Below are 7,444 nucleotides of genomic sequence, written 5' to 3' on the forward strand. Positions count from 1 at the left end.
GCAAACCCAGGTGTAGCTGCGGCTCCCGAAGCTCACTAGACCCGGGAGGAGTTTTCTGCCGAGTGGGTGAGCGCGCAGGGCGGCCACCTGCCCACGGCAGCCGCTGGGCTGCAGGCTCGCGGGGACGAACTTGTCCAATTAAAAATCCGCAGACACATTTTGATTTCGGTCCAGATAGGTTCGGTTATTTTAAGATCTCCCGCAGAATCAAAGGGGCCTTCTTATTTCCTTTTCTCTTGCTTGGCCAGCATTCTGCTTTCCATTTCTACCTCCTGCTGTAACGCTACTAGGAGGTCCAGTGTGGAATTCTTAAGATCTTCCCAGGGGTGTAATTTTGGTTTAGGAAAACGCAGAAGTACCCTAACCTCCACAGGAAAAAACAAAACAAAACAAAAAACCAAAAAAAACAAATTCGGCGTATATGGAAATTGTGTAGTAGTCAGAGTTACTTCTTTAAAAATGTGCTTTCCTAATGATTTTGATAGGCTGTAGATAAATGGATAATTATATTCATCTTTGAATTGTATTTTACCTGGTGGTTTGTTTATTGTCTCGAAGGAGAGAGGACATGCAGTTTCATTCAGAAGTACATTTTTTCTAAAATAAAACCTTTACTTTCATTTATTAAAATATGACATTTCAATACACGCTAAGACAAAATGATTTCTGGTATGTTAGTAGAGAAAAATCGGAAAGTGACAGAAAGGATGGCTGAGAGACAGGTTCTGGTTAACAATATAAATCTCTTGAAGTAATATACTTTTCACCTCTGGGTGCCACTGTTCAACTGCTTCTTGTTTTTATGGCCTGGTGAAAGGGGAATGCTTCTTGTAGATGTATTCTTAAAAGATCTGTTAAAGAGACATTTCCTCTATCTGCAGTTATCTGCTAAATAACTTTTTGGCACATGGATGTAAATTCAACATGGTTGTGATTTGCCATTTTAGCTACCAAATGATGACCAGATAATATTAAAGATTGTTTACATGGGCAAATGGCTGGGCTAAAAGCCGAATTCATCTTCCATGGAAATGAATCTTGTATTTACCTTTCTGGTAGGCATGTAACCAGAAAGAAAAACAACAGCAGCAACTTTAAAACACAAAAGAGTTTTAGTTTAAATTTGTTGGCCATTTGTAGATATTTTAATTCTGCAAAAATATTTCAGTAGAAGTCAATTTTATAAGCGAAGTAATGCCTAGCATTGGGAAGAATTAATCAATTAAAATATAATTTTAGGAACCTAACATTGTTAAGCGCGATATTATTTTTCGCTGAACTTTAGAGCTTAACTCCTTCAATATTAAAAAAAACCTGCAGAAGTATGTCTGTACATTTTCAGAATTCTTAATTTCCAGATGTGATTATTTTAATGAATAACAGCAATATTTATAATTTTGAAAAAAGTATAAGTAATCTTTTTTTTTTAACAAGATAGGTAGTGAGTTAGTATTCTGTACCAAGAAACAAATGCACGTTTGGTTTTTTAAATCTCTAATTATTTATTTTAAACTTGGAGTTCATCAGAAATGTCAGAGGAAGGGGTTATAATGCTAAAGTTAATTTTGTTTTGTCATATACAAAGTAGTTAATCTAAAAATTATTGATTGATATTCTCCCTCTTTTAACTCTTTTAGGACTCAATATTTAAAGCAAAACTAATTTATCTAGGTGTTCCGCTGCAGAAAATTAATTCTGCTGGGACTGGTGAGGCCAAGCCTCATTATGAACAGTTCCTCTTGCTGAACTAACCTAAGCCTGATGCTTACCGGGATACTTTTTAAAAATATTCACAACAAAGAATTTAACTCTTGAGGTGCTAGAGAATTGACTTTTACTGTTGTACTGATTAGGCCTTCTCGTGGGACCATGGAAGCCTTCAGATGAGAGCATCTCACCTTTGTGAGTGCTGCTTGGGTCTTTGAAGTTAGCCAACTGTATCTGTACACTGGAAGGATTTTAGCTTTGTGGTCCATATGTCAACGCTGATGTAGTAATTAAAAAAAGTTTCCCCTTCCCTAAACTTGGTCACCATAAGTATATTACTGATCTGATATTTCATGTTTCTGTAAGTGGCAATTTCCTTGGGAGGCCAAAGAGTAATTTGGATTACACAGTAGTCTCAACTCACGTTCTCTGCTTAAGTGTCTGACTGCATCATTTGGCTGCTTAGAGCATAAGAGTGTGACTGTTAAACAACAGTTTTTTTTTTTTCAGCTATAAAAGTAGTGGAGCATCATCATTTATACTTCTCTCTCTTTTTTTTTGAGACAGGGTCTCACTGTGTAGTTGAGACTGACCTGGAACACACTATGTTGCCCAGGCTGGTCTCGAACTCACAAGCGATCCTCCTGCCTCAGCCTCCCAAGCGCTGGGATTACAGGCATGAGCCACCACGTCCGGCTCTCTCTGTCTTTTTTTTTTATTTGCATGGTTTTGTTTCAATGCATGTGGGAAATATTCTTGGGGAATGAGTTTTTAAAGTGTTTTTGGTGCTGAGGAAGGGGCCCAGAGCCTCACATGTGCTAAGAATCCACTTCATACAGCGAGCCACGGCCTTGGCCCCCACATGGCAACTCTCACATTGACTTGTTGCCTGCGACATAGCACTTCCTAAAGATTATGCTGTGGCTCACTGGAAAAATCTCTTCCATTTTAAGGTTCTTTGCTCCTGTTGGGCATCTCACCGTGTTTTTTTCATTGATGTGGTCTTCCTCAAAGTGCTACATCTTCCTCTCGAATGTTACTAATTTGGTGTAATATGTTCTCTTGTTGTGACTGGTAAGAAATATTTATTTGGTGTTAACGAGGAGGGCCAATCCATGAATGGGGCTTTTATAGAGAAAAAGATGTTGGTCAGCCTGGCAGTGGGTAGTGTCTTATTTTATTTATTTTTTTTTGGTGTTATGGATAGAACCCAGGGCCTTGCACATGTCAAATGCATGCTCTACCGCTAAGCTACATCCCAGTCCCCTGATTAGGTGTCTTTATAGTGGAAAGCAATAATTTAGTCTTTAGTAGGTTGCTGGATGTACATGCTAGCAAATGAATACTTTTCCTACACACCCCTCATGCTGGGAACTGACAAATTTCCATTAAATTAGCCGACTGACTTGTTGCCTTGTCTCGCACAAATGTGCCTCCGGAAGGTGTTCCAGTTACGCTGTGAGACCTAATTCATCAATTTAAACTCATTTTATCTGAAAGGCAGTAACAATTGTTGCATTTTCCTAATGTAAAAATAGCTTAAATCAGTTATTCCTGGCTATATCATTAAATCACACTAACTTACAGGATTAATAAGTACACATTTAGGCAGTTCAGTGGTACTTGATAAGAAAATCCCAGTGGTTACACAAAATTAAAATTTATTCATAGTTTCTCAAACAATTTTATCACTTCATGTTTGTAGTACATGATGATTGTATTCATTGTTGGGACTTGGTACACATACAATTAAAATTTAAAACTTACCTTCATAGGTGCTCTTGCTTTAAATAAAGTAGAACTAGCTTTAAAAAACTTTGTAAAAACATAGACTGGCCAGTCAGTTTAATTTCTCTGTAAAATAATAGTTTGAAAAGAAACCATTGCTCTGAGAAACTAAACTCTTAATCTATAAAGTGGTCACACTTCTGTTTTAAATTCATTCCAAAAAGTATTTAAGCCTCACAGGTTTCCCACCTCCTGTATTCTTGTCAGCCTAGACACACGAAGAAAGAATAAGGCTTTATACCCTGTGGACACGTAACACATATTAATTCTAATATAGAATTTAAATATAATCACACAGATGCAGATCTGTATGAGTTTGGATCTTTTCATGATAGACAGTAGTGTATAGGAAACTTCAGATTCTCCACAAGAAAATGTGTTTAGAGCTTAAGGAGAACATTTAGCAATTTCTTTATATCTGTATCTTTCTTCTGCAAGTATCAGAACAGTGCATGCGTGGACAGTGAAGGGACAACTAACTCCTAAAAAAAAAAAAGGAATACCTCCTCCCTACTTTCTGATTTATATTTTATTTTAGCTGGAAAATCCCCACTGGGTGATATTTTTTTTTTTTTTTTTAAACTTCAGTGTATCCTGGGAACAGGCCGTTCCACGATTTTGGAGTGGGAACTTCAAACGAAGTTGGTAAGGGAGGCAAATGCGTAAGTGGAAACTTTGAGGAAACTGGCAGCCAGCGCCTGGAAACCAGACAGCCCTTCGCGCTCTGCTCCACCACCTTCTGCCCGCCAGTACAAAGCGGGGCTGGTGCGCCTGTGAGTCAGAGCCCTGCTCTCAGGAACTGGGCCCGGAGAGATTCCCAGCATCTGTTTCCTCAACTATCACCCGGAGGATACTGGTGCTAAATCACAGCGAATAAAAATAGCCTCAGAGACGGGACTTTCAAACAAATAAGACGTGGATATTCGACAGTGGTTTGGAGTCTCCCCAAATTCATTAGCTACCTAATGAATATATTATTTTATGTTAATGAGTCCTATCGCTGGCTCTCTTCACCTAAATGTTGAACAGAATCTTGACATTTTTATTGATCTGAATCGAGCTACTTCTTAAAATGCATTGTGTTTGATATTAAAGCCTGATCCATTTATTGTATAAAGGTTAGCCTATAATCAATCATCAAAAACGGTTAAGCTTTATTCCAGACACAATAGAATATGTACTTTCTGTGATATATAGTAAAATCAAAACCTCTGCAAACTTCTTATCTTAATGTCAATTGCCAATAGAGTGATAAGATCACCCTTATTTTGGTTGCAGGCAATTTTATGGCCAGAATCTTAACAATTTGACACAATTTAAGATCCTTTCAGGTTCTGTTTTATATATAGGAAAATATTTTTGAGGTCTGGCTGGAATTGTAATATGATATTAAGTTATAGCTTCAGATTTTCAACAAAAACAGCAGCGGTAATAGATGAGATTAGCAAGTGGTGAAAAGTTCAAAGCATTTAATGGAATTGATCTACTAAATTAGCATTGACAACTTTTAGTGGCTATCTTAAATATACATTATTATCATGAAAGAATTAGTCCAATTAAGCTTTACATTTGGAAGATGCCCAGTCTGACCTTGTTCTACGCATTGTGAGAAGTGAGAGGACTTCTGGATTTATTTAAGTTTGGTGCTAAATCAGTAGGTTTGGGGGACTCTTTCGGTCCTTTTTGGAAAAGAAGAGAAACTAAGGCCCTTTATTGTGACAACTTTATTAGTACAGTCGTATATTGCAAATAAGAACAATCGTCAAAGAAAGAGGAATATTTGATAGATAAGAAGAACTAAGAGTTGTGTTGCTTTCTACAAACATATTTACTATGTACGCTACGTACTTTTTTGGAATGGAAAGAATTATATTGGACTTAATATTACATTTTATTTAGAACATACTGAATTAAGAAATAACCAGCTATTTTTTTTTTTTTTTTGGTTTTTTGAGACAGGGTCTCACTGTGTAGTTGTGACTGACCTGGAACTCACTATGTAGCCCAGGCTGGTCTCAAACTCACAGCGATCCTCCTGCCTCAGCCTCCCGAGTGCTGGGATTATAGACACGTGCCACCATGCCTGGCTTTTCCAGCTAATTTTTTAAAAAATAGAAAGCTATACAAATATACCAGAAAAATAAGTATGGGATTTACCAAAAATCTATTTCCTGTGTATCTACAGTAGATTTTATATTCCTTTGATAAAGATTCTATGATGTCTTGAACATAAATATTATGAAAATAAAACTGAGCTTCACCCTTTCAGTTAAATTGTGCAAAGCATCTGATGATGGCTGCTTACTTGTATTTTTCGTAAAATTTTGGTGGCTGGCTGCGGAAGGGGCTTGCTTCAGAGCTAACTCAAAGCTGCTAACGTGCAGCGGCTGTGTGATGAAGCAAAGCCTTCATCATTGGAATTGAGAACTTAGTTCTTGTGCAAAAGCGTTCAGTAGAAGTTATTTCAGCTGTGGTTTCATTGCTTGTTTTTGCTGTTGTTATCCATTACCATATTTACTGCTCCATTTCCCTAGTTTGGATTTCTAACTCAGAAAGTTTTGGACATTTCTAGTAGATCCATGGTGTATAAGATTGCTTCAGAAAAACATGAAACTACTTTAGTCCTAGCTTTCTCTCCTGTAAACTGGAGAATCCGGTTCTCATTTATCAGCTTCTTAGCTGTCTCTCCCGGAATGTTCAGCAAATTGTTCGTTTCCATCTTTAAATAAAGAGCTCATAGGGAACTTAGTGCTGTGGCACTACCCAAGAAAGGTGGGAGGTCATCTCACTCCTTCTCATCCAGCAGTTGCCACTGCTGAGACTCTGTTAGGTGTTGGAATGCAGCAAGATAAAACAAACTTGAAGGAGTGCCAGGCATGGTGGTGGACTCCTGTAATCCCACCACTGGGAAGGCTGAGGCAGGAGGATCACCATGAGTTCCAGGCCAGCCTGGGCTACATAGTGAGTTCAAGGCTAGCCAGATCTGCATAGCAAGACCTTGTGTTAAAAAGAATAAAAATATGAAAATAAGAACTTCAGGGAAACAAAGACTTGCTGCCATGCGATTAATGCTAGTCGGGATGTATACATCACGTCCTTCTGTCAGCACCCTAGTTCTGCATCCATCATCAGCCAGGTTAACTCCTGCACTGCTGTGAGTCGTCAGATTTATACCCAGATAATTTCTGATTCTCTGTCACCTCCAATCCAGGCACACAAGGAGCACGTTTTTCATACTGAGTTTGTTTCCCGCTATCCATACAGCATCATCTTAATCTCAGATGGTTATTTTACTTTCTGAACACCTTCCTGGCTCCTCTGGCCTTCAGTTTGTTATCAGGAAATACCACTGCGACCGTCTTGGTTTGATTGTTTTAGTCATAGCTCCCTAGCCATGCTGTAGTTTGCTAAGTTGTCTGGTCATATTTTTCCAATAAGTCCTGTGGCAGGATCAAAAAGCCTCCCATGTGGGCCAGGGATGTAGCTCAGTGGTGCTGCACCTGCCTGGCAAGTGCAAGGTCCTGAGTTCAGTACCTGGCAACAAAAACAAAAACAAAAACAAAACCAACCCTCCTATAGTCAATCTCGGCTTCAGCAAGACCCACCAGGCTTTTCTACATGAGAAAGACGACTGTATATTACCTACACAGGACAATTTGCTTGCAAACCTATATTGATTATTAATATTGCTGATTGGAAACCTTCTCAAGAGTTCTGATTACTTTGGTCACTTATTTTCAATCTCAGGCATCTACTTAGTTCTCAGTATCACTCAAAGGTAAGTAAGAGCAGTCATTTCATGCCACTCAGCACTGCCACGTGAAAAATCAGAGCTGAGTTGTCAGAGGAGCAGGCAAGTCCTGACCACAATGTATCACATGTTAGCATTATTTCCTTCATGGTCCAGCCCTATCATGGCATGATGCAAGATTTTTTTTTTTTTTTTTTT

At 38.4% G+C, this 7,444-nt stretch overlaps 1 long non-coding RNA gene across 1 annotated transcript in view; it reads left to right on the forward strand.

The window, feature by feature from the left end:
* The window catches only part of LOC104850224, a 43,915-nt gene that overhangs the window by 784 nt on the left and 35,687 nt on the right, over positions 1-7,444 (forward strand). The gene's annotated exons all lie outside the window — the stretch shown is intronic.

This window comes from Fukomys damarensis, unplaced genomic scaffold (assembly GCF_012274545.1).
Source record: "Fukomys damarensis isolate Sample0158 unplaced genomic scaffold, DMR_v1.0_HiC HiC_scaffold_26, whole genome shotgun sequence".
Classification (NCBI taxonomy): Eukaryota; Metazoa; Chordata; class Mammalia; order Rodentia; family Bathyergidae; genus Fukomys; species Fukomys damarensis.